Source organism: Pseudopipra pipra, chromosome 5, assembly GCF_036250125.1.
Source record: "Pseudopipra pipra isolate bDixPip1 chromosome 5, bDixPip1.hap1, whole genome shotgun sequence".
Taxonomy (NCBI): Eukaryota; Metazoa; Chordata; class Aves; order Passeriformes; family Pipridae; genus Pseudopipra; species Pseudopipra pipra.
In genome coordinates, this window is record NC_087553.1 from 22041553 (window position 1) to 22064638 (window position 23086).

Genomic DNA, 23086 nt, shown 5'->3' on the forward strand with positions numbered 1-23086 from the left:
GTGTGAATCTACCCTATTTTAGGTTATAACTATTGTCCCTTGTCCTATTGCAATAGGACCTCCTAAAAAGTTTGTCCCCATCTTTTTCACAAGTCCCCTATGAGTACTGAAAGGCTGCTACAAGATCTCCCTGGTTCCTCCTCTCTTCCAGTCCAAACAATCCAAACTCTCAGCCTTTCCTCATAGGAGAGGTGCTCCAGCCCTCTGATTATCTTCATATCACTCTCCTCTGGACCCACTCCAACAGGAACCACGTCCTTCTTATGTTGGTGGCCCCAGATCTGGACCCAGCACTCCAGGTGGGATCTCAGGAGAGTGGAATAGAGGGACAGAATTCCCTTCCCTGACCTGCTTGCCACAGAGCTGTTTGTTTTCCTGGACTAACATCACTGTTTCCCCAGCAATAGCAATCCACAGGCACCATCTAGTGGTGCCTAGAAAACCCAGTTTTTCATTTAGTTACAGGTTCTGAGACCTACTGAAACAGTTTGTGTCATATGCCGAGTGTACAACTTCCACCTCCTTCCAGAAAGGGAATCAAACCACACAGAGTGGACAGAACAGACCTGCAGAAAGAGGTAGGACAAGCAATTACTCACCAGAGTCATGGACATGCTCTAGACTAAACTAAGCTGCATAAAAACACTGAACTAGGTGTTCAGCTGGAAGAGAAGAGCACAGCACAGGGGTGCTACTACCAGACTCTCCCCTGGCTTCCAGAGCCACAAATGGTGCTCCCAGGCTCAAGATCTCCCTTGCCAAGACAAGCACTTGAAAAAAAAATGGGATACTCATACCAAATCCTGACACCAAAAACCAGGTAGCTTTGCTAAAAGGAGCAGCTTCATTTAGATAATGTGGCCATTTAATGCAGAACTCAGTATGAGGACAATATGACTCCCATACTTTTAAAAACCTCAGCTTTGCCCTTTGACAGATACTTGTATTCCTTGTCCTATTCCTCTTCAAGACAGACTGGAAAGCAGATGCTGATACAAACTTAGAAACCAAAGCTCACCCAATAATTAATGTTTGCTGTTTCGCTTTAGTTACAGGCACTCAAACAAGTTACTAGGAGATAAGTATGCTGTGAACTTAATGACTTTCACTTATTCTGTGATAACCCATATAGGTTCTTGTTCCATGATAAACATAAGAATTTTTTGTGTTCAGGAAGAGAATAATGAGCTAACTTCATGAGCTTTTGGCTAGCAGTCCATGCACAGCATTTGCTACAGTTATATGGCACTGTGGAAGTTTTCAACCTTTCTTGCCTTCTAGAAGCATATTATCATGTCCATCCTTCATGTTCACTTAATTTCTCCCATCTCAGAGGGAATTACCAACAGGGCTGCTTCCCTGCACACTTGCTGTAGGTCAAAGCCCTCAGTAGGCATTTGCTCAGTTTTTGACATACCTTTCCAATCATCAAGTCAGCCCTTCCCCAAGAGCCTCATAAATGCTCACAGTAATGTAAGCTCCTTCATTACTTTTGCTAAACAAACACAACCTCTGACCCAACAGGAACAGGTCCCTCTTGTACTTTTAGAGACACCCACCACACACATCAGTGTGAGTCAGCTGATGGATTACTCAGGTCACACAACACAGTCAAGACTGTGCTCAGGGGGCACTGACGATGCTGGGCAGCAGTTGGGTCTTAAATTGGGAAAATCCCATTGCGGGGCAACATTGAGGTTCAGTTCTCTTGAGGCATATTTAAAAGCAAAAGAATCAGTATCCCAGAGTTTGGATGTGGATGAGGTTAATTCCTTTGTCACAGGCCTGTGACATCCTTCTGAATAGAAACTACTACATCTTTCAAAGAGTTTTATATCCTACAAGCACTTTGCAGTCCAAATTATAGCTCACCCAACTTAAGGAAGATGGCTCACCAACTGAGAACCTGTAACACAGGAGGCAGCACTTACCCAACCACTCCCTGGGCTTCTTAAAGGAGCAGAAAGCCCTCAGCTGTTAAAAATAAAGTATTTGAAAGATGCATTACCAAACCCTAACTGAAATCAGATCTGTTGCTGGGCTGCAGCTGCCAACACATCAACCAAGGGGATCATGAACCTGTGGGTAGTCTCCAAAGCAGGAATGGCTTTTTGACTTTGCTATTGTCTCTCATGTACTCCTACTGACTCTCTATCCAAACATCGTAAGAACTATATGTGAAAAAAGACTAAGAAAGATATGTGATAGTAGTCGTGGTAAAATTATGAACTGGTGTTTGGTCTGTGGTCTGGTAATGACATAGAAGAAATAACTCAGAATTCTTAAAAGGCAAACAACACAAAGAACCTCAGTGCAAAGTGATAGAATAAGGGTTCAACTATTTTTCTTGTATTTCACTTCTGTGTGTTGTTTTTTTTTTTTTTTGGAAGAAAGCTAAGAGGTCGAGCAGGACTATGCATAGAAATAAAATGATCAGATGGACATAGATCTGTACATTCCCAAGCAATAACCTGTTCCTCAGCTGATGATGCCACTTTTTTTTTTCCAGATATCTTCTATGTACCAAAGTTTATTTTATTATACAACAGTTGCTGACAGGGAAATGAAGGAAAAGGAACACATGCATCCTTAGCACAACTGCATTAATTTCAATACCAGTTTGCCAGGGCAGCATTTGGCCTAGTACCCATATGCAGTAATTACAGTGAGCTTTTTGTTGTAGCTGTTATCAGATAAACCACGTTTTTATCCTTAAGAGGCAAGGCAAATAGTGGAGAGAAACAAAGGTGTTTTGGAAGAATCTGTTTGGATAAATTGAGGCAAGAGGGAGCTGGCAAAATAGTTTATTGGCTATAGAAAGGCAGTGGGTCCAGGGAAAGGCAGGATTGTTGTAGTCAGCTTGGTAAGAAGCACTGATTAGAAAAGGAAGCTCATGTTCCTCAGTGCCTGTGGGGCTACTGCAGTAGCGAGGGCAGTGGGGAGAAGCCACACCACCTGCAGAGAGGTTACTGAGTGGGCTTGTTCCTGCCTCCAGGAACAGCAGGAGAAAGCCAGAAAACTCAGCCATGTCACACCACTTTTAGGTGGTCTGGAACTCTTAGACCTGGCTGGGGCTCCCCACTCTCTCTGGAAATCTGGACCAACTTTTGTTGTCATCAGAATCTCACCACTGTAAGACTAGTCAGAGAGACATATTGACCCTGAAAATAAGTGGTACATCAGGCTTAACTCTGTATACCCCTGGATGAAACCATGACATGTAGAAGGATCTCTCTGTGCCCAATACTGGGGGATGGGTAATCCAAAATTGCTTTGAATTTATATATTAGAATAAATCAGCTCTGGCCAGAAAAAATTGACCCTCAAAGGTCAAAGGTAAGGACAGATTATTAAATCCTCCATGTTGACAAGGGAGTCCAGGTGAAATTTTGTCCTGTCAAAAGTCTGTATTCATGGTGATATTGGGCAAAAAAAAGACTGCCTTTTTTTCTACATGTGCCAGACAGTGATATCTGTCTTTTGAACCTCTGCAATGCAGCTGTAAGCTCCATATTCAGAAAAAAAAAATCCACCCCAAAACCAACTGAAACCTGAACACTGTATCCTCATTGATGACAATGCAGCATCCAAACAAACAGATGTTTTTGATCAGAAGTTGTCTGTGCCTCAGTTCCCCATAAATGAGCAGGGACAATGCCACCTTTTCACCTTGCAGGACTTTGTGGGTGCTGGATAAAGTCTCCGCTGCTTTGGTCAGAAGATATCCATTTCTGTGTCTCCAGAGCCAGTTTTGCATGAGTAAAACACTGGCCACAGGTTATTCAGGACTGAAGAGCCACTCATGAGTGATCTCTTTGTGCTCAGTCAGATAAATATCATGGGCAAAGTATCTCTTGGCATCTCCTCCAGTTTTCCAGTTTTCAAAGGGTAAGCTGATCCAGACCCTAGGGGATACTGAGAGATGGCTGTTGTTGTGTTTTTTTAAATGTCTCTTGAGAGCCCTGTGGATAGCGGGAGGCTGGGAATTGTCTGGAGGCAAGATCATCTGTAGCCCAATCACTTTTTGCAGAACTCTGCTTATAATAAGCCTAAAACTAGCTCTATCAGGCTATTTTCCATACAAGATAAAGTAGACCTTATCCTAATTTTACCAGGAAAAATTGCTTTTTTTTAATGCCATCCAAAGCACTCCACACAACCGGCTTTTTAGTCGCCCTTGCATTTGCCTTATCCAGCTGTGAGTATTTTACACATAAGCCTCCTTTAACAGAAGAAAACATACTGCTCTATAATTATATGACACTGCACAATACTGGAAATGAAGTTTTCCACACTTGTTTACTTGTGCTGTTCTCATATCATTCAGGGACAACAATGCCCAGCTTCTTTCCGTAATACTTGAGTCAAGAAAAGGGTTAAGAGTTTTCTTGTAGGCATTTGCCTCACTTTGTCTCCCAGTGAAGGGCTGAGCTGGTTTTGCATATGTTTCTGAGTGTTCTGTCACTTTTCCCTTATCAGGGGTTTACCCCTTTCTGGCACAGTTAGCACAGTTAGCTACCAGCACAGTTACTCTGGCCCTTACTCTCCATACAAAGAAGAGAACAGCTCCTTTATTGTTTATACTATCTCTCCAAAACCCGTTTTCATCCTGTAGATATTCTTTAAAGGGATATAAAAATAATTGGCATTTTATCACCTGCAACTATGAATATAACTTTTTCCTTTCCAGTGTCCTCTGCAGATACTGCACTAGAAGCACTCTCAGGTTAATCCAGTTTTTGTCCAGAAACCTTTGAAAATCAACTATGACACTAATATTACAGCTACACTTTGGCCTGCTTTGAGTCAGACTGATGCCTATACTAGAGTAAGGAGCCCTTCAGTGATAGCTGTTGTGGTCAGCAAGTGGAGGATCACAGCACAGTCGGAGCAGAAGGAGCACAGAGATGCTGGGTGGTGCCAGTGTGAGAGCTAAGCCCAGTGGCTGGGTCCAAATTAAAGACAGGAGGAAGACAGAGGATGGAGTGGGAGCTTATGACTCCATCCTGGGCTTCTTGATAGGCACTAATACGGCTTTCATTTCAGCACTAACAGGGATCATGTGTCTGGACCATGGTTATACTGGGAGCCCTCTTCTAGTATTAAACTGTGGTCAAAAGCAGGACCACTTCAGGAACTGTGGGTGTCGAAAATAATAAAAAGGTTATGGGGTGTATGTTTAAATTCATATTGCAGGGGAAAAAAAAGCTGCACATGTTTCTTTAGGGTGGCTAAAGTAAATGTCCAGGATTGCCTCCCCAGATCTGTTCCTGCAAGAGAGTTGAAATAGTTGGGCTGATTCTGTGTGGACTACGTTCAGCCAGAGGCAGGTACCCACCATGGAAATCAGCAGCTTAAACAATCTATTGACGTTGAAAGCAACAGAAGACACGTAGAGAATAACGTCAAGAAACCTTAACTACAGCTGTAACTTTCTGAGAAGCCTATAATTAGATACCAAGGTAGTACCTTATACATATTTTAAGATACAAGCCAGAATACATTTTGCTTATTTTCCCATCTCTGCATTCCCACCTCTGTTCTTTGTGTTGTTGCTTGCCAGCTTCCTGACAAAGCAATATGTCTGTGGCTGATAGTTGATAGGAACCATTGCGAAAAATGTTTGCTTCAAAAACAAAATGCTATTAATTTTTTTCTCCAAATAAGTGCCGAGAACAGTAAGGTTTAATTTCCTGCCTTCCCACTTTGCTGACTTCTCTTGTTAACCTCAATTTATTTTTTCACCTCAGCCTGTAAGAGAGCTTTACAAACCATGGTGTCTTTTCAACACTTATTTTTCATTCTGGTGCCTGACTTGGAAAAACACCAAGTTGAGTATTCTACATTTGTTTTTTTAAAAAACTCTCTTTTTTTAGATGCTTAAGCACACTCCAAGAAACTTGACTTTAGGCAGCCATTTTGGGATAACATGGCCCTAGCAAAGAGCTCCTCGGACTCTTATGCCTGAGTGATGACTATGGCTTTTTTTTGGATGTCAAGAAACACAGCCACTGTTTCAGGACACATTTTAAGTCCTGCTCTTTAAACCCTCAATAGGGAAGGCCCAGAAATTGTGTGTCAGCAAACGCAGCTCCGGTGCACACCCCATACTTGCCTTGGGACTGCATTTGCACATAAGGGCAGAGGAAGAATCTGACTGAAACATGCTTGTCCCTGCCCAGCTGGGATGCTGGCCTGAAAGTGCCTTGGGTAGTCCATACAAGAAGTGACATATTACAAGGTTAGTGAGAGCAAAATGGCACCAAGATTCACAGACAACCACTTGGGACAGCAGAGGGAAAGCTGTGGTGGCAGGGTGGGCTTTGGGACAAGTCCACTCCTACGAGTTATTTAATGCAGGCTGAGATACAGGGTCGTAATGCCATTTCCAAACGAAATGCTATTTCCAAACAAATCAGTAGATTTGTGCATACACTGGGCCACAAGCTTTCATCTAATGTTAAAACCCAAAAAATAACTAAACCAAGCAAAGTCTGTGCTGAGTGACTACACTGCTGTCTCCAATTTCTAAAAATATGAAAGCAGTTTTAAGGTCACTTTACCACCGACATTTGATGGAAGAAATCTGCAGCCAGACCCCAGCCCAAGAGCTCTGCATGACCCATAAAAGGCACAGAATAGCAGAGCTGTTGAGTTTGGAAGGCACCCCTGCAGACAGCTTTGTTCAGCCTTCCTGCTCAGACTGTAGTCACCTAGAGCACCAAAGCTGCTCAGGGTCATGCTTGATTGGGTCTTGAGTATCTCAAAGGGTAGAGACTCTACAACCTCTCTGTGCAATCTGTTCTAGTGGTCAACCACCCTCAAAATGAAAGAGTAGAGCAGGGATTCATTTGGAACAGACAAATGTCAACAATCATCTAGTCCAACTACCTGACCAACTAAGAGCTGATAAAATTAAAGCATTGTCCAAATGTATCTTAAACACTGACAGGCCTTGGGTACTGATCATCTTTGTAGGAGGGCTGTTTCAATGTTTTACTACCATCTTGAAAAATAAATGTTTGTTAATGTCATTGTTCCTACAGCCATGGTCCTCCAACTCAAAGGACTGGGCAGTCCAAAGTCTATTAGTATTACTAAAGACTGAGGGGGGGAAAAGTGCGTACTGAATGTCTCACACCTCTTCATCACTGTCAGGTGGATCCCTTCTCTTCATAGTCATCTGTAATCCTCAAAAAGAGTCCACTAGATAAATGAATTAGCCTGGACCAGTTCTCCTGCCACAAAACAGGGGTAGGAATGTTTTTCTTCTTCTGTGTGTGGCTGAAAAGGAGGAGGCATGCTGTGAAGCACCCAGACACTGGAGCAATGGCAGAGTGTGGGCCATGTGTCTAACATGATAGATGCTGTGATGAAGCAGTTGTGGTGCTGCCCGTGGGAGCCGCTGGGTACAGCCAGAATGAGTTCTGGTGACACCTCCTGGCATGCTGTATCTGTGACACAGCTGTTGTTGGAGCACCATTGCCAGGTTCTGGTTGTCATTATTTTGATGAATAACATTCATACATCACCTCCTTGCTGGAGTTTAATTGACATAAGGAACAGAACATGGAAGAAATCCGTGCTGCAGAGTGACCCGAAGATATATGGGGGCATACTTACAAGCTCATGTGAAAAATGGGAGAATAATGACACCTATTTCACAAAGTATTTGACTTATGGGCCTATAACTCTTAAATCTTGGCAAACGTGCTCCAGAATGAGTTGGAAATATGAGAAATTTACTGCACACTAAGCATTCTTCCCCTAATGAAAGCAGCGGGGCTTCCCACACCTCCCAGTCCCTCCTCCTGCCATTCATCACAAAGCAAAGAGAAGTCAGAGGCTCCAAAGCACAGAGGTAGAAATATGATCCTGACACCAGGTTTTACACTTCAATCTGCCCCTTATTTCAGCAAAGGGTGCTTTACAATATCAGCCTATGCATCAGTCCAGTTCACATGATAGAGGGTGCAAAGAGGAGGGAAGAGATGGGATGTCAACAAAGGTCTGTTTCTGAGGAGGTGTGAGGGAGGAGTAGTTTTCACAAAGTGGTTTGTAACTGTGGTGCAGGGCTGCTGTCAGGTGGGGACTAAGGTGACACACACTCCAATTATTCATGGCAACCAAAAGCATAGGATATGGAGCCCAGCCTTTTGCTGCTGCTGCTACTACCACTGGCTCCTCAGAGTGGCTTCAAATGCTGCCCTGTGTTCCAGGGATGGTATCCAACCAAGCTGGCTGGGTCTAGAGAGGAGAAAGATCTATTCTGGGAGACAGCCAAAGGAAGGCGGTCTGAAAAAGCTCTGTGAAAGCATTTAGAGATGGAAGGACTACAGATACCTCTTAGGAAATTGGAACCAGTAAAAGTAAGATGTAAGGCCATAGGGAGAGGAACAGAGTGAAAAGGTGAGGGAGTGCAGGCAGAGTGAAGATTTGTTTGCTCTAAATTAATGAAGTATTTTGCCTGTACAGAGCCAGAGGACTATAAAGTTTCAGTCTGCACTTGTTTTTAACGCTTATTATTTCTTGCCTTGGAAGAAGAGGCCTTTATAGCTTGACAGAAGAAATAAAGCAGTCTACCAGAAAACAAGGGAGGCGTGAACTGCAATAAGAACAAGGGGAGATCTGTTTACCAGGCAGGATGAAAACATAAGTAATTAGCTTACTAACAGACAGAGACTGCTCAATCAAAAGGCAACATGATGCATGGAAGACATTTACTGATGGACACATAAGAAACTATTTCAAGGAGATCAAATTTAAACTCAGCTAACAAGAATTTAGTGATGGTCTGTCATTAGTAATTTAGATAGCTCTTATAAAAGACATCACCTGCATTATCCAAACTTTTCCAATCCATTTTATTATTCATAAAGTATTCATCTGGCCCTTTGCAGTGAACCCCAGGCTGACCGGGGATGTTACCGATTAATGAACATCCTGTTCAGACTTATTGTGGATGAGAAGTGGCCTCAGGCAGAGTCACAAAAGCAATTCTATGATCTTAAAAAGGACTTTTTCAGATAAAAACAAACTGTAGATGAAGGTCAAAATGCAGGTCAGGATGTAGAAGTTAAGAGACTGTCAGTTCTGATCTACCAACATCCTATCTGACACTCAGTAAAGTATGATCTCTGCATGTATTCATTTCAAAAGCTGAAATAATGGTAATAGTTACTTAATTCAAAAGGTCACTAATCACAAAAAATGTTTATAGAACACTATCAAGTTCTTGGGCAGAATACATCAGAGAAATGCAAAGTATTGTTTACAATTGCAGAGGAAATAAACTATGTTAAAAATATCAAGGTTGCAAACTCAAGCATTTGAAAGCAGGAAAATTCCAAAATGAAGGGTATCATTAAAATCTTAGTTTAGCTTCTCTGTTTGCATGTACAATCATAGAATCATTACAGTTGTAAAAACCTCCAAGATCATGCCAACTAAACCATATCGATGCGCCTACTCAGTTTTTGAACACTTCCGGGGATGGTGACCCTGCCATTTTCCTTGGGGGCCTGTTCCAATGTTAAACCATTTTTTCAGTGCAGAAATTTTTCCTGATATCCAAATTGAATCTCCCCACCTCAACTTGAGGCCATTTCCCCTTGTCCTGTCTCTACTTGTCTGGGAGAAGAGGCCAACCCCCACCTGGCTACAACCTCCTTTCAGGGGTTTGTAGAGTAAGGTCTCCTCTGAGTCTCCTTTTCTCCAAGCTAAACAACCCCAGCTCCCTCAGATGCTTCTCATAGGACTTGTGCTCCAGACTTCACCAGCTCCATTTCCCTTCTCTGGACATGCTTCAGCACCTCAATGTCCTTGGCTTCAGTGAATGGCCCAAAACTGAACACAGGATTCAAGGTGCGGCCTCACCAGTGCTGACTACAGGGGGACAATCACTGCCCTGGTTCTGCTGGCCACACTATTTCTCATACAGGCCAGAATGCCACTGATCTTCTCGGCCACCTGGGCACACTGTTGGCTCTGTTCAGCTGCTGTCAACCAGCACTCCCAAGTCCTTTACCACTGGGCAGATTTCCAGTCACTCTTCCCTCAGTCTGTAGCTCTGTATGGGGTTGCTGTGACTCAAGTGCAGGACCTGGCACTTCACCTCATTGAACCTCATACAACTGGCCTGAGTTCATCAATCCAGCCTGTCCAGATCCCTCTGCAGGGCCCCCCTGTACTCCATCAGACCAACACTCCCACCCAACCTAGTGTCATCTTCAAACTGACTGAGGGTACACTTGATCCCCTTATCCAAACCATTGATGAAGATATTAAACAGGACTGGCCCCAAAACTGAACCCTGGGGAACACCACTTGTGACTGGCTGCCAGCTGGATTTACACCCACTCACAACTCTCTGGGTTTGATCAGTGAATTACAGGGTATATTGCAAACATGACGTGTCATTTCAGGAGAGTATATGGCAGCAGCAGAGCAAATGCTCTCCCTCTATCAACATATACATAGAAGGCATCATGTACATAAAAAGGTGACAGGCTCACTTGTGGAGATGTGAGCAAAACTGGCCAAAAACCTAAACAGCCACAAACCCAAGAGCTTTCTATAAACAAAGAATTAAGTATTTAAAGGTGTGTGATAAAACACAATGCTGGCAATATCCATCCTGTTGTGTATATGTTACACCAATGGAAAACAACACAACATACAGTAGTGTTATATACAGTGACTAGTAGCACTTTGGAACTCAATTTTTTGTTAAAATTTGGTTTTTACTAACTCATTCTAGTGTTGCTTTTCCTTCTATTTATCACTTCTTTTGTCATATTTGTGGCATCCTATAGTGCTGCTTTTCAGTTTCTGTATTTCTTCTTTTATTCATCTCCCTTCATCTCTTCTGATTGTCCTTCTTCCTTTTCCTCTACACTTTTTCCTCACACACACTTCCAGTTCTTTCTCAAAACCCAGTATTTCTCCTCTCTTTTCCTCACTTGCATTTAATCTTACTGCATTATCTTACTGCCATCTCTGCAAGAACCCCATTAATGCCCTTCCACTTCCCCAGCCTAATGCCTTCAGTTAAAAAACAATTTATCTGGAAAGAACTGCAGAACAGATTAGCATAAGTTTGATTACAAACTGCACTGTGGAATTGAGAAGAGATCCAAACTAAGAGAGAAAAACAACAGATAGAAGAGACCAAGAGGGTTTGCAAATATCACAGATCTCAATGAAGCATCTCCCTGAAATCCTGGCAGTCGTGTAGCTTGACTGGCTGTGTGGCAGCCTGTGCAAACTGGAAGGAGGGTGCCAAGAGCTCTGCCTCTTCTTCCTCCTCAGAAGGATTTCTGTATGGAATTATCCACAGGAAAGTTAGGCTTTTAGAGAGGAAATACAATTCAAAGTCGAGAGTGCAGTGAGCAAGCTTGATAAGAAATATTGCAGGGGAAATGAAATTTCAAAGAGAGAAATGGGTTAGTGATAAACCTCTCACACCTGAGCAAATTTTTCATGTCAATTAAGTTTGGGGTAGGTCTAATAGGTTTCACTGGACTTACAACACTGTGCACGACATCAGAATTGTCCTATGGTATTTTAAATATTATCCCTCCTTCCCCATGCTGCTCTCCCTGCAGCATGAAAGTGTCTGTCTAAAGGACAAGAGTCACATTTGCACGACCCAAGTAACAGGATTCAAAGTGTGCTAATGATCCAAGCTGTTGCATTTGGCATTTTGAAAGGGCAATGCTAGGATCTGAGATTATGGGCACAAAGACAGATTTAAGCAAATCAAATTCTCACAAATATTCCCATTTAGCTCACTAACTTGAATTACAATGTTTCCAAAGGTGACATTTAGCTAACTACAGCATTTGGAGCAAAAGGACTGGTTTTCCTAAGACAACTTTTTCTTCGACTGCCAGAAATTATGGGCATTCCCAGGACAGAGGGATAGAGCCCACTGCGATAAATGAAGTGGAAACCTCAGTTAAAAACATCAGGTTGTTTCACATAGAATTAAACATTTCTTTTTTTTAGAAGAATACTGGCTTTTGTGCAGGCAGGGAAATCATAATGGGTCTGAGGTAAAACATTGATTACATTGGGCCACAGAATTATCCAGGAACAACAAATGCAATTTAGATTCACAGTCTGTCTTAGCTTACTCTAGACATGCAAGTCACTAGAAAGCATCACAAAGCATATTTACATTTCCAGGCTTATATGCCCTTCAGCCAAGCCCATTGCAGAACTCCTCACTTTTTTTTCAAACATGAGCAAAGTTTCTGTCAATTGTACCAGCTAACCCAGCTGTGTTATAGTTTTCTTTGGGTTGGCTGTGGAGATGGGATTTTCAATGAGCTAAATGAACTAATTCCTGATTGGTTCAGTTTCCCCCCAAACATTACCACAATAACCTGTGTAAAACATGTTGCAATCCCTGCTTAAAGTACTTGTGACTTTATGTTGTCTGTAGATAACCCAATCATTTGAGGTGCAAATGATATAAAGAGCTTGGGACACCCTGATCTAAAGAGGTGTGCTGTCCCTGTGCCACTGATGCATGTAATAGAGACAGACAGGCAGAGGGATTGAACCTGTTTCCCTTTTCTTTTTCAGAGAGAGGAAACTGAGACAAGGCTCTGCAAAGAATTCCCAGGTCAGCACATCCTGAACCCTGATCTAAACTGCCCCTTATTCCCACAAGAAAAGGCTCCAGTCTAGTTGTTCTTAAAGGACTTGGCTGACAAAACTCAGTCTTCTCCCTTTGCTTCCAGCACAAGAGCAGAAGCACAAATTCATCTGGGTACCTCATCCCAGAAACATCCTCCTCATTCTGGCACAGAACTGTCCAAAGGTGACAGATATGGGACTGCCAGCCCCTAATGGGTACAACTCTCAGAGACCTTATCAGCACTTTTATCCTCTGGCCTGAGTATATGGGAAGTGAATGAAGCATTATGCTCTATGTACTGTTGTGCATAAGCATACAAGTTCTGAAGTTCATTTTACCACCAACATGCTCCAGGCTGGGCTTCCCAAGTTACCACTTATTTGAGAGAAAGCAGGCCCACACTCCCAGAGGAAAAGCTGTTCAGTCCTTGGGTCCTTTGCTGAGAATTTCTCTTGGTTAACCTTATCTCCAACCATAATGTCAGTCTGACACATTACTCCTTCAAGTGTTTCCAATTCGTCCTCAGAGATTTCACTATCTGATAGACTTTCACCTTGTTTGGTTTGTTAAACCTGCTGTAACTGCTATGAGGTACTCAGGAAGGTGACTGATACTTTCCAGGAGTCTCTAGTGGCAGAACAGTGGCTATAATTAACTATAACCTGTATTTCCTCCTTCTCCCCCTTGCTGTCACTCTCGGTGCACACAACAATGCATATCATAAGTGCGCACTGAAGTGTGACTCCAGATGAAGCTGTTGTCTTTGCTGAAAACAAAAACAAAACCCAGCCCAAAATGCAACAGGAAAGAGCCAGATAAAAAGAAAAAGTTGTTATACTCATGATTTCCCCAACAGCATTATTTTCTGTTCCCCAAGGAACAGCTGTTTTCAGACTAGATTAGCATCACTCTGCTGGCTGACCCTTCAGAGTAAAGTTTCAGGGCAGCAGCTTCTCAAGTTCTACATGATTTACCATCTATATTTCTGTTGTTGTTGCCAATCATCTTGAGTGCAAAATAACACTGAGCAAACCATGGATTCCTGCTCAACGTAAGATCTCCCATCTGATTCTCCAGGTCACACAACCATCAAAGAGAGATGCTAAGCTGAGAGCAGTGCATCTTAACTTGGGGAATTTGGGACTACAGACCATGTTCTCTGTTATGTCTCCAAGGACCATCAGCTTATGTCCCACAGAGGATAATACTCAGGGATAGAGATCAACTGATCCTGCCTCTTCTGCTTGGCTGGCAGGAGCAGGATCCAAACCACTAACAAGAAATATTACTGTATAAAATAAAGCCCCAATGTAGCCTCTACTTCACGACACTAGTTTAGAAGTTTGATCCACCACAGGAACACCACCATCAATCACAAAATAATGTATCTCTGTAACAAACAACTTGTTATCAGATTGCAAAGCAATTCCAAGAGTGTCTTGATTTTCTGTATAGCTAAGCATAGACACTGAGGGGTATCATAGATTATCTGAGGCTACTGCAGTGCCAGATGTGGACGGTTTCAGGCCCATCTTAGGATATGCTGCCTCTCTTTCCAGGATTTTCCTTACAATTGTAAGCTTCAGGGGGCACTTCCTCCCAGCTCATTTAAGGTGACTGACCTGTGTCTCACTTCAGGGCTTCATGATAGTTCTCTGAATATGAGATACTTAAAAGTGACTTTGTCTCTGTATTTGTCCAACTCCATTATCCCTGGACATGGTGCTACAGGTCACCTGTCAGTAGGCTCCATCTGGATGAGAACTAGGTCCTCGGCCCAGATAGCAAGGACCTTCACCTACAGTGGTTCTTTCCCTGTTGAGCATCTTTCACAATCTTTTTGCCAGTAGTGTCTTGAGATGTTTTTCATCCTCTTTTCATCCCTTGCTCTTCTGCTAGGTTTTTGCTTCTTGGCCCAGTTTTGCAGGCTGACATCAGTATGGGTGTTTATTTTGGTGATAATTGCTATGTCTACTGCAGTGGTTCCTGCAACACTGTGTGAGGAACATTGTCTATTGGTTGCATTTGACGAGTCATGCCTGCTCTGTTTTCATGGCTACTCTTGCCTTCTCCCAGTGCTTGGTTGCTTGGCCAGCCAGAGGTGTCTACAGTGTTTCATTGGGGAAACTTTGGAAGTCGCATTGAATAAGGAATGCAGTAGCCAGTAGTTTTATCTGGTTCTGAGTGTGAGCTATTAATATGTCAGGAAATAACTTCCAACAAGCTTTTTCTCTATGCTCTTTCTTAACTTCATAGCTCTAGCAAAAAATCTTGTGCAACTCATCAGAAAGCAGCATAAGCCCTTCTGGTGCAGGGACATGGTGCTGGGCATGGGCAGAATAAAAAGTCCCTGGGACTATTTTGACTGCTAATGCTCTGTTAGATGGGAACAACCCATAAAAAAAGCAAGTCCATTTCCATTCTGCACCCCTGAAATTTGGCTTACACTTTGCTTCTTCTTGTTCCAGAGATCCATATTCTCCTGGGAAGGTACCAGCTCTCCAAGGCCTAAACTACAAAATGCAATGTTTGTTATGCAATATGGGAAGAGCACTAAAGACTCTTCTTACAGTTGTTGGGGCCGTGAGCTTTGTTTTTTTTTTAATGCAATGCCACTGAATGCAATGGGCCTGTGCCCATCACGGAATAATGTCCCCAAAACTTCAGCAAGAGCAGAAAAAGTCATTAACCAGTACACTGAAAGTAAATAAAACTAAAAGAAAGCTCTTTCAGCTTCCTGATTCCCTTCCTCTGAAGGGATGCTGCTCTGTTTATCCAGCATTTTACACTGCAACAGTTAAAATTTGCTAGCTGACTTGTTAAAAACACTAGCTAGCATTTGCATACAGTTGCTAGCACAGTAGGCAAAGAAGTCCTTTACATAGAGAGGCAATAACTTTTGTACTGAGAGAAGAGGAAGACAAGGCCACAACTACACCCACAGGAGAGAAATACGTGAGACAAAGTGTCATATACAGAAGGGTGAAGTCAGACTCTGCCCAGCTGCCACCAGAGGAGCAGGAAAGCAGAACCACTGTTGGGTAATGTACCACGAGGGAAGGAGAGACTGTGAAGAGCAGGACAAGAAGGCTGGCAAAGTCTCTCCATGTGCCCATCATCACCCACTTTGAGCAGCAGCCAGCAGAGGGCAATGCCAGCCCATGAACACATCACTCCACTTGCAAAAGCAAACAGGGTGGCCCTGTTTACCAGTCAGTGTTCCCACATTGCCTGAAAACTGTGAATTAAATAGGATATTTCCCCTTTGCAGACCTGTGACACTCTAGCCCTGACTGTGCTCGCTCTTTCACTGATACAACCCTGAACATCTCTGTGTGCCATGGCACTGGGAAACAGGGACCTGAAATTGCCTGTTTGGCCTATTCAATACAAACACTTTCTATTTTTAATCAGCCTCACAGTCGGTGCAATTGGCTTTCCTGAACCAGTTGCTATAACACAATGCTATAAACACAGTGCTCTGAGTTATTATCTGCTGTCTTTCAGCTATGAGGCAGGTAGATGATAAGCAGTTTTGTGCTGCATAATTTCTCTGTACTTTTAGAGTATGCCTGGTTGAGTCTTTAACACCGGGCTGTGCAGCTTGACATCCTTAATGCCTTCAGAAAGGTGCCAAGCAGAACTGCAGTCTCAACTAGCAGGGCACAGAATAGAGGTGGATGTGAACTTACCCACCTAGAAGCTACAGCCCTGGGTCATTCTCTCAGCCTATTGCCTCTCCCATCAGTTGTCCCCAAAAGTAAAGCAGTCAAGTTTTGAACTGTTGCAAAAGTTTTCATGCATAATATGGTAATAAAATATTGCCTGTCTATGACTATAAACTTCAGGTCATGGCATTACAGACTGTTTTAGATAGTGACAGGAACAGAGCACAGCTTAGAGATACAAGGGAATGAATGTTTGGTGTGCATGGAGAACACCTGAAAGAGCAGGAGAATGCCTGGGCCTGCTGGACTCCCAGAAAGAGCTGGGATTGGGGGGCCAACAAGGAAGTAGTTCGGCCAGGTGCTTGGGGAGAGCAGGGCTGTGATGGGTGAGAGCTGCAGGAATTTCTCTGTGGGTTGGATGAGTTTCAGTGAATCAAAGAATCATTTAAGTTGAGAGGGATCTTAAAGAATATCTATTTTTAACACCCCTGCCATGGGCAGGGACACCTTCCACTAGACCGGGTTGCTCAAGGCTCTGTCCAGCCTGGCCTTGAACACTTCCAATGACAAGGCATCCACCAACACACTGTGCAGCCTGTTCCAGTGCCTCACCACCCTCACAGCTTGCACAGCCTTGATAGAGGCTATGCACTACTGTGAAGAGCTTGGCTCCTTCTTCTTCATAACCTTCTTCTAGACACAAGGGGTCTGTGGTTAAGTCCCTTTTCCAGACTGAGCAAGCTGAGTTTTCTCATTTTCTCCTCACAAAGAGCTCCAGTCCCTAATCAGTTTGTAGACCCCCCCCTGAACTCACTCCAGTTTATGAGTGTCTGGGCCCAAAACTGGATGCAGCATTTCAGATGTAGCTTAATGAGTGAGACAATCCTTTCCCTTGACCTTGTTGGCTGTGGTGCTGTTGACACAGCCCAGGAGGCTGGCAGCCATCCCTACTGCCAGGGTTGCTGCTGGTTCACGCTCAGCTCACTCCCACTGGGACCCCCAGGGTTTTTCAGGGTTTTTTTTTTCAGGGTTTTTCAGGAATTGCCTCCAGGTAGGCAATTCCAAGCCTGGGCTGCTGCACTGGGCTCTTCCTTTTTAGTTGTGGCACTTGCTCATATTGAATTTCCTAAGATTTCTGTAAGCCCATGCCTTCAGTCTGTCTAGGTCCTTCTGGACAACCACCCAGCTCACCATTGTATTGACCTGGCTAGCTGCCATCACCAGCTTTGTGTCACCTGTGAACATGGTGAATATGTACCTTGTCACCTCCTCCAAGTCACTGGTAAAGTTGTTAAAAGGGACAGGGCCAGGAAAGACCCCTGCATTACTCTACTTGTTTCTGGCCTCCAGGTGAATTACGATCTATTAATCACTTCATTGCACCAACCTCTCAGCAAAGGCTGGTGCATAGGAACAGGGACTTCCTACCCTCAGATGTCTGGTGAGGATGCGGGACAAGCCCCTTACCAGTTTCCTTCTTCTCATTTCCTTTCTTTCCCCCCTCAGTCTCTTTTGTAGAGTAAAAAGAAAGCAACCATACTGAAGAAACTTAATAACCCATTGTCAAAACCTGTTTTTTTAAAATGTAGAACAGCCTGGAGATAACATTTAGTAACACTTCACCCATGTCAAAGATGGATTTTTAGTATAACTGAGGCACTTCAGCTAGCTGTGTTTTTACTTTTCTATTACTGACGCATTTAAAAGTCACTTAACCTCAACCTGCTGCTTCAGATAACTCAGTTCTAAAATGGGCTAAGCCCTCTTTCCTACATCACAGGATTCCATGTACACAGAGTATGTATGTTCAGAGGACACTAAATATTACAGCCTTTAGTGCAGGGTTTCAGTATTTGCTTCTCATCTTGATCCCATCTCCTGAACTCTGCAGTTGGGATAGGTACAGGAATGAAAGTACCTACAAAGGCCACGCCACAGCACTGCCATCCTAGTAGTCAGCAAACTGCTCCTTCCTGAAAATATGGCATGGCATCTCTGCCCCAAAAGGATGGATCCAGTCAAACATTTCTCACCTTGTCACAACACATGTACATACACAGTTCTGTGCCTTTCTCTTCTAGTCAAAGGGAAGCAGAGATGTGACACAGGCTGAAATATTTTCCTTGTCAATAACCAAATGCTCCAGCTCCTGTGCCCTTAGCTTTTCAACAGCTTGTAAAGCAAACTGCACTGAGTGCTGGAATCTGCAGTAGAATCCCAGCTGATTTTTTTTTTCCACAGGAACAGCTGGGTTAAAAATCTTTGACTAACAAGTTTTCACTGCCATACTAATCACTTTTCTTAATCAAATCAATGAACCATCCTATTTAAATCTGTTTCTCATCAAACAGACATTTCACAAAGATTCAGGTGTGATAAGTAACTACCAAACTTGAGACACCAAGCTGAAAGAGGTCCCCAGCTCCTGGTTCCTGCCTCTTCTGACAGCCAGAAACTTGAAGGGAACAGTCACCCAGCTCAGGGTCAAGGCTGTGGCTGCTCTTCAGTGTGTTGGAGAAGGGCAAATAAATTGTTAAGCCTCTGATGTGTTTTGTTGTAGCTGAGAGGAGTAGCTGTAGCATTGCAGCAGAAGGACTTTTATAGGCTCCAGCTGAAAATTAAACATCCTGTTGTTATTTTAAAGGATATTGGAAGTGAAGGTCCTATGCTTCATGCTTAACTGGAATGAACAGAACTGGTGGATTGTTTCTGTTGCTCAGAATAAACTTACCCTCTTAGCAGGGGGAATACAATAAAATTAAGCCAGACCATGAATAGGTGGACTTTCCTATAGCAAGGCAATTCCCAGTCAGAGAAGAAAGCTCTGATCCATGAATTGCTACAATGTATGGTACCAACCTCCCTGCTATGCTGGAAAGCAAAAGCATGATGGTGCTGTGTTAATGGGTTCACTGCATGGGGACATAGTGACACAGATTTGTGCCTCTGCTTTCTCCCTTCTGAGTAATCCTAAGGAAACCGTGGAGCCTCACTGAAATAACTCGAGATTTCCCACACCCTCTGCCAGCCTGCAGCACCTCAGAGGGACATTGTGCAAAAATCATCTCTGTGAGTGCAGTAGCACACAGAGAGCAAGAAGAAATTGGCCATGGCAGTTCTTCTCCCCACTCTTGAAATGTCCTGTGGTTTGTAGGCTTCCAGCTTACCCATATAAAAGCACACAGCCTCACTACATGAAGAGCCACTGCATAATGGAAAAATACAAAGAGAAGTGAAGAAAGGCTGAAAGCAGTTTCTCTAAAACAAGAACTGATCTCCAAGGAGGAACATTACTTAAGGCTTGAGAACAGGCAGTGTTAGGTTTTAAAAAAAATTAATAGATGAATAAATAAATGATGTCATTATAAAGTGACATTTCTAGTGCTTGGGAGCTGTCTCTGCTGTTTGATGGAGCAGTGTGGCAGCCTTCTGAGTTGTGATGCTTATTCCCCTATTAAAGTCATTTTGGAATTGAGCTGACTGATATGTGTTAGGTGAACATCTCATGTTTATTTCCTTTCAGAACGGAGTTTCTTTGCAGAAGACTCTGAAGACGTCCATATAATACCATTCCCAAAGAGACAAAATGAATGAAACTTCTTGAGCCACAAAGGATTTCTCAACAAAAGATTGCCATGAAGATGGAAACTCGCAGACTTATGCCACAGGAAAACAAATGTAAAGGTTGGGTGCCCTGTGACCCAGGTGACATACAACATGTTGTGGCTGGGGCCTATGTGCCCTCACAGGAGACCATCATACATCCCCTCCCCTGCCCCCCAAGATTCAGCCACCCTGAGCAGCCTGACAAGTGCTGCTAAAAAGCCGTAACTGCCTTAACACGGACAACTCCTGTAGTCCTTGCAGCTAATGTTTCATGTGTGCCAGGAGGCAAGTTCCCTATTTAGGGAAATATGGCATTAACCAAAGAATCAGTTACAAGATATTAACCTGGCTGAGGTGCTGTTATCAAATATGTAAGACAAACAACATTCTGGGTAATTAAGTGACACCTATGATGAGCCTGCAATCTGAATCGGTGGTTTGCCTTTGAGTCTCTGGATATGGCTTTGTTCCTTAAAGCTACCCTAATGGTTTGTCCAGGTAATCCTGATAGACAAGCCTAAATTGACAAACTTCCCCTGGATTACTACAAAACAACACATCAGTAAGACATAGTAGTAGTACAGATCTCCCAATTTCTTTACCACAAACCTAAGTAAAATTTTCCCACTCGCTGCAAATATTGCTCAAGTTGAGCAGATAATGAGCAGATGTGTGGGTGGGCACATGTGCTCCCCCAGAAACGAGAAAGAGTAATCAGCTGAAGAAAGGACAAGGATTTGGGTCTCTCTAGAAGCAGTGTTGAAACCAACAGGGTGGTAACAGGTGGGCTGCTCCCTGGAAACAACATGAAAGAGCTCTTCTCAGCAAGAAATGCATGGGAATCCTCAAGTGCAAGAATAATCCAAGGGCATGATAAAGGAAAGGCAACTGTGTATGGATTCTCACACTTGCCTATGCAGTTCAGGAAAGAGGAACAATTGCTTTTAAGAACTGTTGTTATGCCCTGAAGCAGAGGATGAATTGAACCCATCAGAGTTGTTCAATCTTCTCTCTGGTGGCCATTTCAAAACTGTGGCTTTTGTTTAAGAAAATGTGTACTGCACTGATAATTGCAAAAATTAACCTTCAAAATCAGAACCCAACATAACTGAAGATGCTGTATCAGCAAAAGCCTGAAACAAGAGCTCCGAGAGGTTGTTGCCATTTACCATCTGAAATTGCCAGCTCTGGAGCCAGTGGTGTGAATGTCAGCAAAATCTCAGCCTGGTTTACAAAGGCTATTCAGTGAACAGCTGATGCTACAAGTTTCACCACAGGCAATATTTGGGTTAGTACAACTGACACCCCCTTTTTGGCTTTGCTATGAATGAGGTATGCTTTTACTTATGTTCAAACACAAAATTACCGAGATTAAAGTTTTCAGGATATCCCAGCCTTTGGATTAAGCAATCCAAATTTTGACATGTGAATTAGGTTTTGATTTTTCTTTTCTACACAGATTCTGGATACTTTAAAGCTATCTTGACCATACAGGTCAAGGTTCGGCCTGTGATTCATATTACCATCATGCAAGAGTTATTCTTGAGGTATAATTTGGGCAAGGGAATAGCACACATAATAGGCTGTGCTGCTGTGTGACAGGAAAATGAAGAGATGGTAGCCAGATTTGGTCTGTGAAAACCTGAGATGGAAACTCAAGAGGCAGACTAGGGATATACATAACCCTCTTTCATGCTACTTGAATGGCTAAATGTGTGGCAGAATTCTCATCAACATCTCCAGCCTAACACCTGGCTTTTGAGCAGTGTAAAATACCCCAAGGCAGCAAACACGCACACATCCCACATCTGTCCATCCAATCCAGTCACTAGCTAACTCCTCTTTTAAAGCAGTTGGAGGATTAATGTAGTTACACCAGGAATCACAGAGACAGAGAGAAAGAGAAAGAGAAAGAAAGAGAGAGAGAGAGAAAGAGAGAGAGAGAGAGCACCTTGGGGAGACTTGGTACAGAAATGGGTTAATACCCCTTCACTGCTTCAGTCTTGGGAGCTCAACATACCCCCTTTTGATAAAACATAATTCCTGACCCCAGGCTAAACACATTGTAATCTGCCCTACTGCATCTGTCCTGGAGTATTAATACTTAACATAAATCCTAAAGGAAGCACTGCTCTTTACTACTGATTTGTCAGAGGTGGATGGATAGGAAGGGTTGTGGGTAATATGGAAATGGCATAGGCAGAGGATCCCTTCTGGGAGCCTGATTATTGAAAAGCGACTGCTATTTACACAGTTAATGTCATTCAATTCTTGCACCTGCTCAATCATTCATTTCCCAGAGCAAGCCAGCTTTGCCTTGCTGCAAAGTCAGGGAATTTAAGGGAGTTACACCTGCAGATTCTCTCTTTCTCTGCAATGATTGTGAAGTTCAGCTTATAAAACTTCCACTTGCACATTTCCAGCCCTTCATCTTCCTTTTCTGTGAATTCTTTTTCTACCTATTTTTATGTATATATACTTTTCCAAGTATTTATATTTCTGATAATGTACCTAAACCCTTTTCTTTCCAACTCTTGTTGGACTTCCAGCCTGTTCCTGCACCAGAAAAAATCTATTTGATTCTGTAATTGCCTAAAAACACCCAAGAAATTCAGTTAGTTTCCCAATTTATATTAGTTTTTGTTCATATTCTATTCAATTTTTGAGAAAGGCTCCATATCCTACATCCAGGGACATCCTATTCTTTATGATGTCCCTATGAATGTAAATTCTGTGTTGTCATTCTCAGCAAAGACACTTTTATAGTAGAATCTACTTTGAATTTTGTTTAAAAAGACCAAAACAAACCACAAAAGATTATGCAGCTGACCTGTCTTCCCATTTGTGCCCCCATCTCCTTTCTTGATAACAAAGTTCTGCAGAGAGGCCCTGGGCCACCAAGTAGAAAGAAAGCAGGAAAGGAGAGAGCTGTATTCCCCCGTTTCTGCTTATTAGTGCTAAAGGATATACCAGCTGTAAGTCAGATTAGGAGAGATGCAGTTGCAGCTCTGAGCACCTGAAAAACCTATCAGCAAGAGTTAAGTAATAGAAAAGTGAAGGTTTCTGTGTTTTGCATAGTTTTTTTCTATTAGCAAGAGAAGGACTCCTATATAATGGAAAATCCATGCTGCCACAAGCAGATAAAGCTTTTGCAATACTAACCTGT